We start from the raw sequence: 18,663 nt of genomic DNA, 5'->3' as shown, positions 1-18,663 counted from the left end.
CCATGGCACCCCCCTTCTGGTTACCTTGGGAGCACCTCCTAGTGCCTGAGAGGCAGGTACAGTCGCCCAGGGCTGGCAGAGGCTGCTTACGCTCCCAGTCAGTGGAGCAATGGCTGCTTGCATCAGGGGAAGAAATACTCACTCAGCCTCAGTTCTCCAAATTCGGAAAGATGGTACTATGAAATTAGATTTTTTTCATCGCTCAGATGCATTTAATTTGACTTTCTGAAACCTTGAACTGGCTTTAAGAATTGATCAGTGATGAACTCTAAAAGCATCATGGTGCACAGAAGGCAGGGACCATTGAGAGTGCCATTGCTAGAAATTCAGGTTCCCTCTGCAAAGAACAGATGAAACGTTAACTCCCCCAAGTAGCCTTCACTGCCAGTGTAGCCCAGCTGTGGCTCAGTGGATTCTTCCATGGACCCTATGCGTCCTATACTTTCTCTAAAGAAAGCAGTTACAAGAAGCACTCCACATAGACAAACAGTTTCAGGTAACTGAAACTGAACTAAACTAAACTAAACTGAACTAAAATTCCAGCTTGCACTGCTCACTAGAACCTCAACAAAAACATTAGGTCCTGTAGGACTGCATGATCATCTATCCTGAAAGGTTTTTTTTAAGACCTGCTCTTAAAAATTACTTGTAATTGTCACTTAGATGAAGCGTAGCTGAGAGGGAAATTATATTTCCATATTTGTCTATAAAGTGCTCCAAAAATCTGTCAGCATGTGCCAATTAAAATAGCAGTGATTTGAGGTAGATATCCTACCACTGAAATCAGAAGAGGGACAACAGCTAGTTTCAGAAATAGTTCTGAACATACGTTAGGTGTAATGGCTTTTAGTAAGGGTTTTGGTTTAATGACAGCATTTGGGGAGAAAAAGAGTAGCAAACCACTGGAAAAAAATGACCATTATTCTCCAAAGTATTATTACTAGCAGCCTCTTGTGGCTCACAGTTATCAGTAGGTGCTCACTGCGATTCATTTTCATTGCAAGCTACACTCACTTATCCAAATTATCCATGTCACTCCTCTCCTTACTAACACTAATTCTACCTCTGCTGTCTACTTATTTGAGCTCTTACAAATTAGATAGAAACTATTGTGTTTTGTACCATTTTAGATGTTTACCAGTTTATAAGAATTACACATTTGTATGCATCCACTTTTTCTGTATTGGTAAATATCAGAGATGTGAATAGAACTGTAAGTAGAGGGAAGAAGACCATATTTTTCTTTTAAATGTGTATACGATTTGAATGAAATGAACATATTTGCCAAGATGGCTTGTGCAAAGACAATGAAGATTACTATTTACTGCTAACAGCAGCACCCTGGCCTCAGGAATGAGGAAATGTCCCTTTCCCAGCTGTTAGGATAATTTGCAGGCACTTGACCTTAGTGAATGTCTCTCAGCTTGTTCCTAGAAACCACCTGAACTCAGTTTTCCAGTACCTCCCTGGTATTTTTTGAGAGAGATGTCAAAAATACTTTGGCACACCTCTTTCATCACTTAACCCATGAACTCTGCAGCAAGGTTTACCATAGATCTGCATGACAGGAGACTACAGCTATGATTCCTCCTTACTTGTTACTGCCTCCATTGTCTGCCTGTCAGTCTTTCAGTCACTGGGCAGGATAAAGGCAATCAGGCACGTATATATTTCTCCAGACGCGGAGGCATTACTGTCATGTAGGTGAGGTGAAGGCAAATGTTGATCTTAAACCTCTACCAAGGACTACAGGACAGTCCTGCAGATACCCAGATCACGACAGTGAGGAGGAGTGTCACTGTGCCATCACTGAAAAAAGGTACAGACCTAGGACATCAATAATTAGAATTTTGATTGCAAACCATGTAGTGGCACTGAAGGTATTTTTACTACCCGACTGCTGACTATTGGTCATAAGTACTTGTGTTGGCTTATAAAATAGCTCTAATAATTTTATATAAAATAAAGGTTTTCCATATTTTATTCTTCCTACACAGATGTAAGATTCTTGGTCACAAGGAATGTATCTGTGGTTCATTTATATGTGGGTGTCGTGAAGCTCAGCACTATCTAGCTAGTGGTCAGCAGAATCACTCACAAACTATTTTCCATCACCATACACCACTCTACAAAATAAACTTCTATAATACAATTCAACCTCCTGATTGTTGAAAAACAGGACCCTTCTGCTGCAGCTGAAATCTAGAGATCTTGGATTTGTACTCACCATATATTCCAAGGGAAAAAAATAAAGTCACACTCTTTGGTAGATAGAAATCATTCCTGTTAAAGAGAAGGTAGATTATAATACTTTACAAGTTGCTTCAGAAGATAGCAGTGGGAGCCATCTTTCACACCAGTGATTCCTGAGAACTCACTGGAATACATTGTTTATGCATTTGAACAAAATGGATTGCTTCTACATAAAGAATAGCTTTGAGCCATGATTTCTAAAGAATACCTACTGACAACAGCTTTCTAGCCTGTATAACTTCTTTTACCATATCCAAGGTCCACAGAGAGGTTCCTCCACTTTCTGACCACCCTCAGTATGGAGTAATAAATATCCAGAAATATTGCAGTATTTCTCTTTCTATAAAGCATACCACAAACCCTCTTCTCTCAAGACCCTTTATCCACAAAATACCTCCTCAGCCTATACAAATGATCCCCTAGAAATATGATATATATATTGTATGTATTATACAGAGAGAAAGAAAGAGATGCTTTCTACAACTTATTTCTGTGTAAGACGAAAACACAAACACAAAGAAAGGGAATCAGAAAAAAATACAGAACATAAAATAGTTACTGTTTAAAAATACAGTGAGATTATTTTACAAGGAAGATCACATCATAGTTGAAGACAAAAAGTCCTGGTAGGGACAAAATCTACACCCATATCTAGAGAAAACAGAGTATGGATAAAAATAACTGTTAATGAGTAAGATCTTAATTCAGTGTATTGCAGGTGTGCAAATACATTTCCCATTATCACCAAAAGATAACTATTGTCTGGGTTTTGTATATTGAGATGAGCGTGTTTCATAAAGCAGCATTAACTAACAAAGCTATAAAGGAAAAAAGTTTAAGAGAAGCAAATTTAAATAGTTGCCATTCAGACATTATCATGAATAAATACGTAAATAATGGAAAATCAGAACTGACTCTACTTGATAACTGGAGAAGGTCACAAACCTGATTTTCTCCCTCCATTTTTAGCATTATGGAATATAATAAATGAAGTATGAAATTAAAAAGAAAAAAGCCCTCTCAAGCCTTCCAAATCCCATGCAGTTCTTCACTGGACAGTGATTCTGACATAGTGCTGCAATCCTAAAAATGTGTTAACACCATTACAGTGTCCCATCAAAGAGCCTTATGTGCATTTTAATGAAAGGAATAATGAATGGTTAAATGTAACTTACCTACTTTAGTATTTTGCAACAGTAAAAAGAATGTGATCAGTAGTAGCTTTTAAGGTTCTATTTGTACCTGGTCCTTGTCTATATTTTGTTACCTTCTGGTAAGTGAGCTACCCTTGGAGATGGTCTCTACACTAGGCCCATGTTTGGACCTGAAAGCTTTGGACACGACTGGGCTTAAGCATCATTGAGACTTCACCATTAGTCAATGCCTCTGGTATGCTGCCCTGTGGTGTGGACCCACGCATTGGGACCCCCTAATCAAGCCATAAGCTTGTGAGGAATGTGTGCCATTAGGGCTACACAGCAGGCTACATGTCCTGTAACAGAATACAATTTTAAGGGAAATCTGGCTTAGACATTGAGTCTTCAGCGTTATAAGACATCAGAGCAAGAGACGTGCTTCTGAGAAATACTTTCTTGTATACATATACACACAGAGACCTCTTCGTAGTCTTCCAGTTCCCAGTGCTAGAGAAAGGCACAGCAGGAACCAAGCTTGCAACTGGCATATTCTTACTTCAAAAATATGAGCCATATATCTGTGCTGTGGGCAAGTCATCTTGTAAGAAACCAAATCATCAGATAACAGGATTTGGAGGGTGGGGCAAGGGGAATAGATGATAGAAAAGACAAGAGGCAACATGGAAAATTCTGACAGAAAGCAAGAAAAATAATTGTCACAAAGGGAGCAGAGCTGCCCACAGATGCTGGGGAATCCTCACCCTCGGAGATGCTCAATATGCTGCTCAAATACACTGAGCAACCAGATCTAACTATGAAGTTAGCTCTGCTTTGAACTTGGGGCTGACCAGATGGCCTCCAGAAGTCATTGTCAGCCTGAATTATTGTTATGATTCTCTGAAATGGTAGGAGGAGGCATTCTGGGTCCTTTTTCACACATGTGAAATAAATCCCTCCCCTGAGACATAAAATAAAACAGCAGTACTATATTCTTTTACATTTCTGAGGTAATCAAAACACACAAGAGGTTCAAATGTTCATCACACCAGCAATATTCACCTCAGAAATGCTGCAATCTCTAGTAGAGTAAAAGGCAGGTGAGAAGTATTTGAGGAGGACTAGGTCATAGTATAATATCCAAGTCAGTAGCCTTATTACCTTGAGAAACAGTACTGGGCTGAAGGGCATTGGTTGCCCTCAGCAATCAACACTACCATTTACAGAATATGTTGTTTCTCTGTGTGTTTTCATATTCTTCTGTATGTTTTTTACATATCCTTGTCTTTTCACAAATTTTAACATACCACTGCAGGGGAGACCCCAAATGCTCTGTGAGTAGAAATATTACTGCTTCTTGTAGTGATAGGATGAGGAAGGACAGGTTTAAAATAGAAAGAGGGGAAATTTAGATTAGATATTAGGCAAAAAAAAATATTCATTATGAGAGTGGTGAGACACTGGAACAGGTTGCCCAGAGAAGCTGGGAATGCCCTTGTCCCTGGAAGTGTTCAAGGCCAGGACATAGCTTTGAGCAACCTGGTCTAGTGAAAGGCATCCCTGCCCATGGCAGGGGGGTTGGAACCACATGATTTTTAAGGTCCCTTCCAACCCAAACCATTCTGCAATTCTACAATTCTCCTCATCTAGGACAGTGAAAAGACACACCAGAAGAATAATTCTGAGAATATTAAATAAATGCAGGTAAATTGAGAAGTTTAGCCGATGTATATATCTGAACAGTGGAAGACAGCACAAGATAATTTGTTTTTAAAGATTCTGATCATTAAAATCATTAAAAGCATGAAAAACATAAAAAAAATAAAACATGAAAAGGTGCAGGGTTTGGCCTGAAAGGTGTTTTCATAACTAATGACACTATTGCGTTTATCCAAATGTCTTTGACTTATATATCTTAGTAGAAATTATACTATTCACCACCTAAAGTTTGTATAGCCATGCAGTCAAGCCAGTCTTGAAATCAAGATATCTTTCAGATCATCCAAGCAATGTTAGCCATTGTAAGATCTTTGAATGACTAGATATGCTGTATTTTATTACTTTATTCATAGCAAACAAAACATGGGAATGCTTTCAAAGACCTAAACAGCCCATTTTCTCTACTTCAGCCACCACTCACAGGCTCTTCACTTAAATATAGGAAACCAATGAAAACTGCAAAGCAGGATGAATTGCTATTTAAATAACCATACAGTCAGTAATGTTTGTACATACCGTTCCAGCCACTGCAATTTGGAGGTTGGACTATCTGCTTTGAACAGAACAGTAACTCATGCTGACCTACAGCTAAACTCATCCAAACTTTACTCAGATTGAAAACTGAGATTATAATATTTTCTGAAAACAAATCTACACTTACACACATTTAATTCTGACCTAATTTCATGCTGTATGGTAATAACCATAAGCATATTACAGTTGATTAACAGGAAGCACAGGTAACGAAACAAAAAAGGAACTGAAAACGAAAGTTTAAAAAAAAACCCCACATTTAGATGGCAGACTGTCATTCTATCTGGAACACCTCCTTTGGAGAATGGAATTCAAACCCAGGTGAAGCCAATAGCACAATTTAAGAGAGGTAAAAGATGGGCTAGGAATTAGGCGAACCAAGAGGGAATATGGAAACACACACAGAAATAAAATAACATTCTGTAAATACCTATGGAACAGGATAGACTTGAAAGAATCAGTGGTTCTACTGGGCTACTAGTGAATGAAAGGACCAATAAAAGGGGATGAGGACATTAAATCAGTTAAAAGCCCTTTTTGCTTCAAGCTTGTCAGAGAAAATGTCTTCATGATACAAAGAAGAGGCACTGTCAGAAATTAAAGCTTTTGAGGATTTTTTTTCACAAGCTTTTAGAACAAAATGCTTTAATTAGTCTTGAGTCACCAAGGAACCATGGCTTGATTCATGAGGGCATTAGCGGTGTTTAACTGCTGCCTTATAACCACTCTCAGGAAAATGTAGTCCAAACTTTAGACCCTTGCAGCTTTGACCCAAGGTTGTTCTCAGGACCCTCGATATTGTGCAAGGAAACTCTGTGGTCCTGAGTATCCTGAGATCTTCAGTGCTTCACTGTGTTTTTATGAGAAAGTTGTTCCCTGATCACCCCTCACCAACATTTTCTTTTCTTCTCCTTCTAAATGCAACACCTTGTATGAGCCAGTCCAAGACAGACTTCCGGGATAGGCCACCAGGACTGTGGTTAGACTATTAAGGAAATGTCTCTGTTCTTCTGATATGTCAAGGGGAAGCTCTATTTTTGTACTATCTGATTGACTGACACTAGGATGAGCTTTCAGCCCATGAGAGAGACATGTCATGAGATTTTTTGAGACAAAAGCAGTTCAGAAAAGTATGTAGACTGAGGAACGCCTACTCAATATCAGACTCGTGCTGAACCATCTTGTGGCTGATCAGGGATTTTAACAATTCAGAATCTGGCACGTCCATTTCAGATTAGACTATTCAACCCCTTGCTGCTCCCCATATTTCCAGTTTAATTTACTCTAACATGAATTCAAACAGCAAATAAGCTAGGCTGCTGTTTCTTAATGAACAAACAAATTTTGTGTAGTCTTTGCATCAGTTTGGCATGAGGAGGAGCTGGGCACAAGCTCTCTGGTCCCTTGCCATCACTGGGAGAGGAGGGTGCTGAGTTCTTCCTCAGGGGTCTGAACCCACTGCAAAGTCAGCTTCCCTCACAGCGTGCCAAATGCTGGATAAAAACATTTCTATTTCCTTAACATGCACCCCTGCTGGAGTTTCCTTCCTCTTGGTTTGTGAGGAGGTGATGGTTGCAGGTTTACTTCTCTGTCAGACAGAGGGAGGAAGCATTCAGGGGTTGGTATTGTTTTCACTGTATCATCTCATGTATGCCATCATGTGCCGGATTGCTCTTGTGATCCTGGTCATTCGGCAGTCCCTCTTCTTTACTAAACAAAGAGCCTGTGCTTGCTTCATCAGTGAACACAACAAAACAGTTGTCTGCCCATGGTGTGAACAGTTTCCTTTGGCTGGCAATCTATGCAAATCTGATGTCTTTTTCTTTTTTCAGCAGAAATTCTGTATTACTATTTTAAGATGCTGGAATATTGTAGAAGAGTTATTTAATTTTTCTATATTCTATATTAGTGAAATGTCCTGAAATGTTCAGTATTTAAATAAAATTAATTACAGAGCACAACTGTGAAGCAAATTGATATAGATGTGTATCTGACTGTGTTACAGAAATAAGCATTAGTGGAAGTCTGTATTATTAAAAAAAAAAAAACAGTCTTCATAACTCAAGAGTCCTACAAGAGCATTCAGCAGTGAAAGACAGTGGCAATAAGGTTTCATTTACCTTCTCTCTGTCAAAATTTGCACTTCCATGCAGGAATAAGTTTCTTATGTCTTCATCATTGGTGCTGCTTCTGTTTACTCTCTGCTGATAGTTCAGAGCTTTTGAAGTTATGGGAACCCTTGTTTCCTCAGAGGAGTTGACACCATTGTGAAGCAGTCTATGCATTGCCATTGAGAACAAATCAAACACCACCAGGCCTTGCTTGATTCTGGTGGAAACAAGCTTCCAGCTCTTGATTTCTCAGTTGCCAACTTTAGTAATAATACTTAACAAGACATCTGGTAATTCCTTCCTTTCCCAGAATTTCCCATTGTTGTTGGTTTCTGAGGATATCTGATCTCCTACTTGGTGCTTCAGGAAGATCTTTACTTTTAGGACTCTGGTTTGGAGTTGAAAATTAGCCCAATTTTCTGGTGAAATTGGCAGGGTGAGGACTAGACAAAGTAGGTAGCACAGTCTAAAACATACACTCAAAAAACTCCATTTGCTACGGAAGGAAGTCTGAACTTCCATCCTAGTATGCAAGTAAATCAATAAATAATAAAAAAAAAATGTTTACAAGGTTATAAATAGGCTTCAAAGTAAACACTCCATTAAGATGAATGGTACAGTTTGCACTACTCTTAGAACTATTGATTCAGTCTGGATGCCTGTAGATTCATGAAAATAGCACTGCAGCATCCACATTTTAGAAGGCTTTATTTCTACCAAGCAACGCTATCATTCAAAACAAACCAAAAGTTTAAAATGGTACAAGTCAATTGTCAGAAGCTGCTCGAGGATTTTCAGCTATATATTATTAAATGAGGTGGGTTTTTTTCCCATTAATAAGATTTTGCCACTTATGTAATAGCAACAGAACTGAAAAAAAAATATGAAATTGAATGAACTTAGAAGAAAAAATATGGCTGTATTTAAAAGCATAGTCTTAGTGTATAAGAGGCCACCTCATTTTGAGATCATTCTGTTGATGACAGGCATTCATACGTTAACTTTTATGCACATAAACCTCTCCTTATTCATGTTACTTGTGGAATATCAGAATCTATTGATCATAAGAGATGACTCTTAAAAAAAGATTGTTTGGGGTTTTTTTTTTGAGGTTAGACTCTTGTGTCTCAAAAGCTCATTAAAAAGTTTTGGGGTTTTGCATAATGCAGCAGAGTTCTAGATGAGCCATTTTTCTTCAATTAGACAAATGGTTCACACATAACCATTTTCACTGCAGACAAGGCCAGGTAAGAGGAATACAGTCAGTGCATTCTGTCACTGCCTGCACAAATGCCCTCCAACTGCAAGCTTTGTGTTGGTCATCCACACTACCAGCATTGAAAAATATTACTGATAGGTTATACGTAGTAATTTCAAAAACCACAGGTTTTTTCACAGCATGAAGTTCAGGAGCTGGTGGAACTTCCTTTTTATTTTCTAGCGAACAGATACTCCTTTTGACCATTGTAGCCCTTCATGGAGACAAGTTCTGAAGTGACAGGATATATTATTGAGACAATGATTCCCATTGGTGCTAGACCATCTTTCCTTATAATTTGGACCCAGTGGCATATTGTTTATCATCTAGATTGCATACAGATATATAGGTAGAGTGTTCAAAGGAGCAGGATGTATTTTTGAACTAAAAAAAAAAAAAAAATTGAGATTGTCCATAAGAATTATATGACTGGTGCCAACTTTTATATAACGAAATCCAGCCAGAGATCCCTTAAACTGAACAATAATAATAAGGGATTATAAAGTGGAAGCATGACATGCCACCTTCTGAGGTCTCCTGGTGGTTGCTGGGTTTGCAAACCCTGAGGGGGAATATCTGTCTTTCACACTGAACTAAATAAACTTATACAATTACTGGAATATTTTGTAATGTCTCATATTCTCAAATGGTTTCCAGAAGCACACAACTCTCAGGTTTCTCTACCTGGATCTAACTGTCCTCCTATGAACTGTATCAGTCCTAAGTTTATACTTGGTACCTCTTCAGCATTTTTGCATGCAGTGTGGTCTCCTGCTGGACTATGAATCTGGCCTAGCAGTACCGGTGTTCTGACACCACCTACGTGGCTTGGATAAAAGGGTGATCGTTTCTTGACGATCTCTGCTTCATTTATAATTATCATCATTATTCTTCCATATATGATTGGTTCAATAGGTCTTATTTGAAAAGAAGTTTGCAGGCAGAAAACTAGTTTGGTGTTCAAGAAAGTCTGAAATACTGAATACGGTATAGACTCCAGCTGGAATGAGAGTGCCCTGCAGTGGATTGGAAGGAACACAAGACCGCTCCTTTCAGCTGCAAGATAGATAGGGCTGAGCTAATTGCTAAACCATTTCAGATTTCTATTAGTAGTCATCCAGCCTTCACAAGAATAATATTGTGCCTTGAGCAGTGAACAAAATTCATGGGCTGTTAGCTTTCTCTCTGCTAGTTCACAGAACACCTGAGCAGCACTCGCAGCGGGTTTGTGTTGGGATTTGTTATCACTTGTTTCAGTTTAACATTAATTGTCATTAAATGTGATACCCGAGTGTCCCTTCTATGATACAATTTTTCTTTGAAAAATATATTGCAGTACAAAGGAAACCTTCTTTTCTTTATAAATTCCACTGAAAATTTTGGTTTAAAGCCAAGAATATTTGGGTCTGTGCTGTTTCAAAACAGATTTAGACATAGTTTATACGTATCATATTTTATTTGGGTCATTAATTTTATATCCCCTCAATTTATTTGTAAGTAAAGTAACCACACCTAAAAAAGACAAGTCTTTGGTTTGCAAGTCTAATTGTGTCACAGAGTTATACATGTGGATTCAGCCATACTAAAGAGTCTCATTGTCACATATCTCCTTCATTTGGTCTAGGAAGAGAGGTATGGTCTGGCCTACTTACATAGACCATCTCACTGGCAATGTACTGGAGGACATCCAAGTAGTATTTATTGAACTACACCACACTTCTCAGCATTTCTCAGAATCCTATAGTCTATCACATGTGGTTCATGAGCATCAAGTGTGTGAACCCGGTGGTTTTCCTTATCAATTCCACTGATTGCTGGTGACTCACATGCACAATATCACCATTAATATAAGGCAAAAGCCATCTTATGTGAAAATAGCACTGATATGGTAAGAATTAAATTAGGGGTACAGTAGCATCTTGAACGTACCTAACTAAAGGGGGCACGGTTCTGCAGAGAGTTCAGCTTTTCAATCTATAACCTTAATCTCCACTTCTGTCCTAAAAAGTTCTCTTTAAAATCTTACATTGCCTGGCTTTACAAAACAGAGCAGTTCCTGCCCATTTCCTGGTAAAGGCAGAGGCACAGCTAGAGAACTGAGCAAGAAGACCCTGGGTATGGAGCTCTCTGGGATTGACAAACATCCACTGTCTAATGGAAAGTGTGGCAGATCTTCCTAGTGGAAGATTAAGGAAGAACTTCATAAAGAATCCTCACAAAGATGTCCTTCCCCTAGGGACCCTGCCTGCAGTTTTCTCTACTTCTGGTTCTTTTTTAAAGTGTGCTGATAAGGAAGTCATTATGGGGTTCATGTAGATGTGAACACTGTGTTCTGCTAATGGAATTTCAAGGATGTTGTTTTGCATCTTGCCTAAGAGGCCAAATACATCAACTTTATAATATACTCAGTCTGTAAAAGCATTTGTGCATAAAACTCCAGTCTCCTCACGAAGACAGGTCTCTTGTTAATGGAATCAATTAGTAAAGTTCAACATACCAGCAAATGAGTGCAAACAAAGCCAAACAAAATCCTTTTTTGCTTTAGATTTTTTTTTAATGAAACCTGTTGGTCCTTGCCTTTCAGCCCCATCCCCCTTTACTTGCCGCTTGTTTCACTGCCATTATGTCTAAATTAATGATGTGTTTGGCAGTCAGACAACTGATCCAATTGGCTGCAGTGTCACAGTTTGAAAATGCTCATCAGTCCTGCAGCCTACCCATTTTTTATGACTGACATTAACACAGCGATTGAACAGTGTGCACGCTCCTGCTCTCCCCACACACTCAGCACACAAACAAAAACATTTACATTAATTTGGTGAATATGCAGTCGTGCTCATTAAGTATGAGGAGCTCCATTACAAATGAGTGGGGAAGGAATCACTGCTGGGTAAAAAGTGACTCTGCAGCTGACTCTGGGAGCCCAGCCTGGTGTTGCACAACCCCTTCTAGCATACAGCACGATACATTTTTAGAGGGAGAGCTCTCTTAAGTGAGCAAGCTAGCATAGTTGCATTTCTAACTTCCTGGCTACAGCAAGAAGGCAATTAAACAAAGCTATTCATATCTAAGTCGCTCTGGCACTGACTCAACTGAAGGATTTGCGTGCCTTGCAGTGTTAAAATGGACATCCCTCTCTTCCACCATCCAGATTATTAATGACAGTATCAGATAGTACAATAACCAGGATAGATTCCTGTGAAAGTCCATACAATTTAGCCTTCCAGTTTGACAGTGAAACATCACTAACTACTCCCTAAGTACAGTTTTCAAACTCATTTTATACATACCCATTCATTTTTTTGTCTATACAAGTTTTTCCTTTGTTAAGTTATGTAAATGTCATGTGAGACAATGTCACAAGTTTTACTAAGATCAGGAAAGATAGCATCTGCTGTTTCTTCTCAGTGAGCAAGGTCTGTTACCCACTTTGAGAAAGAAATTATATTTTTTCATGTTGTTTGCTCTTAGATAATCAGTGATAACTGTTTCTCACCTCCTTATGTTTCAGGTGCTTAGAAATATTTTATTTGATTGTTCATTTCTTTTTAGAAATTTCTCAGCATCATTACTTTGAAAGATAAAAACCATGGTTGTCCAGTGACAATTTCCTGGCACCTCCTTCACCCTTCCCAAGTTTTCCAAGATAAATGTGAACAGCCATAAGATTTCGTCAGTCAGTTCTCTAAGTACCCTTAGAGAAAATTCATCAGGCTTAGCTGATTGAAAATCTCTCATTTATGTTCTTTCTCTTTAAGAGGCTGAGATCCTGCTTACTCTTTTGCAGTTGGAATTAGTTGTACTACTTGCTGCCTCAAAACTGACCTCTTTAATCAAGGGCAATATAGAAAAACTTACTTCAGTGTATTTTCCTAGAAAGAATCTCTAATACTTAAGTGCTGATGTCGTAGGCATTAGAGATAAAACCATTTTCTCCTGGGTCAAGTGGAAAAATCTTGGGAAATGAACAAATTAACATTTCCCCCTTTTAATTCTTTATCCTTCATTCTGCAGTGATTTTTTCTTGAACTTTCAGTATGGCTACCCATTAGCAGCATTATTTTCAAGAATATTGAATTCTAATTAGTGTCAACCATCTCACTGGCTTGTAGGTAAAATAATTTCTTTTTTTCCCAGCCAAGAACAAGTTAACAATTAAAGCACTCACAGTACCACTCTTACCTCTGTATCAATAGGATGATGTCCAATCAATTGTTTTAAGCACAGAACAGTGCTATCCTCTGAACGAGTAAGTCCAAAGCTACTCAATAACACTACAATCATGTAGCAGATTAAAAACAACGTGCATCTTTCTCTGAGTATTTACTATTAGTTTCTTTTAGACGTATAATTGATTGGATCCCTCCAGTATACCAATTCCTTCTACGTTGTTAGTAACATCTCATCAAATATGCTTTGCTTCAGGACTGTGGCTATACTAAGCATCTCACTGCCAGAGTGAAAAGTTCTCTGACAACTGGTTCACATGACAAGGAAAAGGCTGAGAATAGCAAATGAGACCACCCATGCTTCACACTCAAGTTTGAGAGTCCTGCAACAACAAAGCTTACTTTCTTACTTTAAACCTTTCATTGCCATTCCATTTTACTATGCAAATCAGGGCTTATAGAGGACAAGCAGAAACTAATATGGGAATTAAATGCATTGGTTCTAAGACAATCTTTACTAATTTACATGTCCGATCATTTCGAACATATGTCAAAATTAAATTTTTGCATGTGAACCAAAGATAGACTGAGTTAAATGTCTGAAACATTTTCCAATTGCAAACACAAAGCCATCAGCCTTCTTGGTTTATGTAAAAGGTGCATGCTTTACAGGCCTCTGGTAGAAATACTTCTTTTGAAAAATAGTTATTTTGTTCACTTCAGGCTTTGTCAATATCTATATTTATTTTTTCTATAACTAATCATGCTTTTCAAAGTATGCATATTTTCATAAAGTCAGGGAACCTCCTTGAAGTAGGTTTTCCTGGGTAAGCAACTGCTTAGAATAGAAGTGCAAAAGAGGTGGCAGCTATTGAAAAAGGTTACATGAAAAGCACAACAGCAACATGTGCCAGTGTGAAAAGGAGTAGGCAGAGCCAGATGAAAATACAGAGTCTTTTGGAACTCAAAATACAAGTAGGAAAAGCAAGATATGACTGCGGGTACTGCAGAGCAGCTTTTGAATTTCAGTGTAGCAATGATTTACACTAACCCACCTAATCTACCATGGTGACGGATTAGGAACACCTCAGCTATGGAAACAGTAACCTCTAGAAGTGGGATGGTAATGAAATGGGTCTTTCAACCACCCCAGTAAGGTAAATTAGAGCATCATCATTTATACCCATAGGAAGTGTATAATGGGACAATGTAAGCATGGAGGATAAAATCAGAAGTGCAAAATTAATTAATACCAATAAGGACATGCATTTGAAATCAGGGGAAAATAAAATATAGGTTCATCATTTAACAGGAGAGAGCAGCAAACAACAGGCATAAAAAAAGATGAATCTTCAAATGCCTATTTTGCTTTAGTCTTTATGAAAAAAATGAACTGAGAGCAAATGTAACTGCAATTCACTTAAAAGAGAACAGTATGGAGGCCAGAACAGAGAAGGGGTAGGTTCAGTAATATTTAGTTAATTCAAATGTATTTAAGTTACTGGTTCCTGATGAAATTCACCACTGAGCACTTAAAGAATCACCCAAAGTAATCCCTGGGGCATTTGAACTGCCTTTGACAACTTGAGGGAGAGAATGGATTCAAAAGACGGCAGAGAAGTCAGCATACTACCTATCATTAAAAGGGGGGAATAGGACCATAGTCTAATTCGGTGTCAGAAGCAATATTAAACAAAGAATTAAATAATCGATGTATAAGCATCTTTAGGATATTAAGCTGATTAAAACTGCCAAAATAGATTTCTCAAGAGTAAATCATGTCAAATCAATCTACTCTCTCCTTGCAGAAGGATAGCTGCTCTGGTGATTGAAAAAAGGCACAGTAATACCTGAGAAATATTTTTATAAGGTTTTTTAATTTATTTTGCATATCCTGGTATATACAAATCATAGAAATATGACCTAGAGTAAATCACCATAAAATAGGTGCAAAACTGACTGAAAATACATTTAAACCACAAATCCCCCAAATGCATTATCAGCATTGGAATGATTCAAGCAGGATTCTGCACTGATTGTCCTAAATCCAGTTTGATTCAATGTGTTCATGAATGACTTGGGTGACAGAACACAGAATACACTTAAGACATTTGTCGTGACATAATGGTAAGCACACAAGGGAAGACAATATCAGAAATCTAATTGATCTTGATACATCGGACAGCAAACTTGAAATTTGATAAAGACAAATGCAGAGCACTACAACAAAAAGAGACTTTAGATACAAAATTACAAAATGAAAAACTGAGGAGGCAGCAATCCATCAGAAAGGGACCTAGTGTTACAGAAGTTTGCTGAGTGAATATGAGTAGAAGTTGTGACACTCCTGGAGAAAAAAAAGCAAGGCAAATCTAATTCTGGATGAAGCTCTGAGGAATGTCACAGGTAAGAAAAAACATAATGCACTGATTCTGCTCTGCTTCCAGTCAGTCAGGAATCCACTGCACCACACCACCCCATTTGTTCAACACACTTTACTCCAAAGACAATTTAGGGGGAAGCCAGCAGACAAAGCCACGAGAATGACAGAACGTTTAGAAACAGGATAAAAGTCTGCTGGAAAAAAAATCAAGCTAGGAAGGAGGCACAGCAATCCTTTAAAAGCAGAGAGAGCTCTATGGTGGGTGAACAGGGACAGCTGTGGCAGATGGCTGGAGGCAGCTAATTGGCTGAGTTATGCACAGTGCTATCGCCACAGCCCTAGAAAGCCATGCTGCCAGCTGTTGTTACCACTACCAAGAAAAGAGCTTGGATCAGTAGAGTCAGCTGTTCTAGGGAGGAAGAAGAGATTCCAGAAGCAAGAGTCACTGCCCAGGACTGCAACAGGAGCAACGAGGTCTGTTTTCTGTATCTGCCCACTTGCAAGCAGTTCTGCATTCATCCTTTCTCCTTGAAAGTTGACTGTCAACTTTCAGTCTTGCCTGGGAAGCATGGGAATCAGTTCCTGATGTCCACCTGGGGAAGGACAACAAGAACTTAACAGCTTTAGAGCAAAACAGGTTTAGCATAGGTATTAGGGGAATAGTCATAAAGAGAAGCACTGGAAATCATTGCCCAGAACATTATGGAATCTCCTTTGCTGGGCAGATGAAGAGCCATTAGGGAAAATATATATTAGCATCTATAAGCTGATGTGTTTGCTGTCACTCTGGGAAGGAAGACAAAAAAGTGACTCCTGAGGGCTCTTTCCATCTCCACATTTCTGATTAATAACATTTCACTACAGCTCCATGTTTTACTGGGGAAAACCGTGGAAGCAGCACATTGTTGTCTGTGCTGATGGCAACTTTCAGAGCTGCTCTTCACAACCCTGGGTCAAATCATTGGTAAGATAAGTTTCAGTATCATTTTTAGTTAGGATTATATAATGTGTGACATCAGCCCACAGAAATTGCTTCTGGCTTTGCTCTCTGGCGTCAATGAGCAAGTGCTAAGTCATACATCTGTTTGGGAATGCAATCACATTATCTCCTGACAGAGAACATAATCAACTAATTTTGGCCCTGGTATAAACGGATAACCATTCTCAGTTACCCTCTGAAGAAGGCCCCTTGTCTCCATTACTGCTGTATCAGTAAATTAAACTCCTCAATTTATGTGCTCCAAATTAGTTAAAATAATTTAAAGTAGATGGAGTTAACTGCTTGGAAGTTATTTCTCAATAACTAAGCTATTAGTAATCATTCCTAGGGCTCTTTATAATCAATGCTGGATTGTTTCTCAGTGAATATGCACATCTTTCTATTACTTCAGTGGGGCAAAGCCTAGTTCAACCAACTGAGGATTTGGCCCACAATATCTCAAGGGTGCTTCCTTTTAATTTAGTAATAATTACACCCTAGGCTGATAGACTAGAAGATCTTTGGCCTTTGAGTTAATGAAATAATACCAACATGGCCCTCAGAATCAATTTATTCAGCAAAGAGAAAAATTATTACTTCACAAACAGGAAGTAACCTCAATTTATTATCATAAACTTCACTGTGTATATAAAAAGAGAAGAAAAAAAGACAGAGGAGAGGAACAAGTGGGAAGATAATTTTTAATATGTTTTTCTATGGTTCTTATCTCCCTAGAATCTGATAACCCAAACCAAAAATGTAAACCATGGGTGCATGCACACACACATGCACACAGACAAATGAAATTAATCCAAATTTCATCACCTACTGAAGGCCTTACAAAATTATTACAAATGCTACAAAGGGATGAGAAGCAGTACATGTTCTGCCATCTACAGTAAGGATTACCTCTCAGACCAGAACAATAAAAACCTGGTAATATATATCTTCCATCCAATCAGTGAACTAGAAAGAGACTGAACATTTGGTCTTAGAATAAGAACCCAAAGAAAAGTGTGATGGCAGCTCCTCCCTTCTAAATGACTCAAAGAAAAGTTGTCTCATCTCCCTCTCCCATGCCCCATTTTTGTAGAGGAAAACTGCCCGGAAGATCAAGCTGAGAGAAATTATAAAAATAAAAATTGCTCATTTTCTCACACTGAGATAATGGCACTGACAACCACACAATTATGCTCACATAACCTTAGAGTTAAGCAAAGAAAGAATTAGAACTTGCCAAAACCTGTTTTGGCAAGGAAGTGTTTACTACACTTCCAAAGAATAATTTATTGAAGAACAAGTTTTGAAAATATGGCAACCAGTACTGATTTATATACCCAGACCACCAAACTAGAGCAACAGTGGTACTGAAAATCATATTTGCACCCTCACAGAACATGATATCATGATGTTGAACAGAAGTAAAGGCTGGGTTTTTTGTGCATGAGCTATAGAAATTCAAAATATTCTGGAGGGGATGCATTTACAGGCATTATTGAAGACTAGGTTATGTGATAATTTTGCTTTAAAAGCTTGAAAAATTTGCAGTTTCACCTTTTTGTATATATTTGGGTAAAACAAAAATGTTTTAGCTGATTTTTTTTTCACTTGATTTTGAAGTTAGAGAGATCTGAGTAATGGTGGAGGACAGATGTATCCTGCAAATATTGGAACCTAAGAAAGAATGTGTATGAAATGTTCTGAAGCATAAATACTGTATTTTGCAAAATATAAAACAATGGAACTTAGGATGTAGGCTTTATTTTGCTTCTTCATAACTTGATGTGTTTTTCTGTACCAGCTGAATCTAAGCAGATACAGAGTTTATATATTCATATGCACAGATATTAATTTTAAATAATTACATAGCTATGTCCAGTTGCCTTCTTTGAGAATCTATCTATTACATTGTTTCACTATACTGACCTTGCATATCATGAGGTGGCAGTATCTCTAATCATACACCCTTTATTAATTTAAGCTTAGTGCAGTCTTCCCTATGAGCAACCATTGCATGATTCACTTCATGTTTCTTTATTTAATGAAAATTTAAGAAGACCATGAATGGTTCTTGGAAATCAATATGTGAGGAATGCTCTGAAAAAAAATATATACTAGATTTTA

This window comes from Lathamus discolor, chromosome 4, assembly GCF_037157495.1.
Source record: "Lathamus discolor isolate bLatDis1 chromosome 4, bLatDis1.hap1, whole genome shotgun sequence".
Taxonomy (NCBI): domain Eukaryota; kingdom Metazoa; phylum Chordata; class Aves; order Psittaciformes; family Psittacidae; genus Lathamus; species Lathamus discolor.
This window is presented reverse-complemented; position numbering follows the sequence as displayed.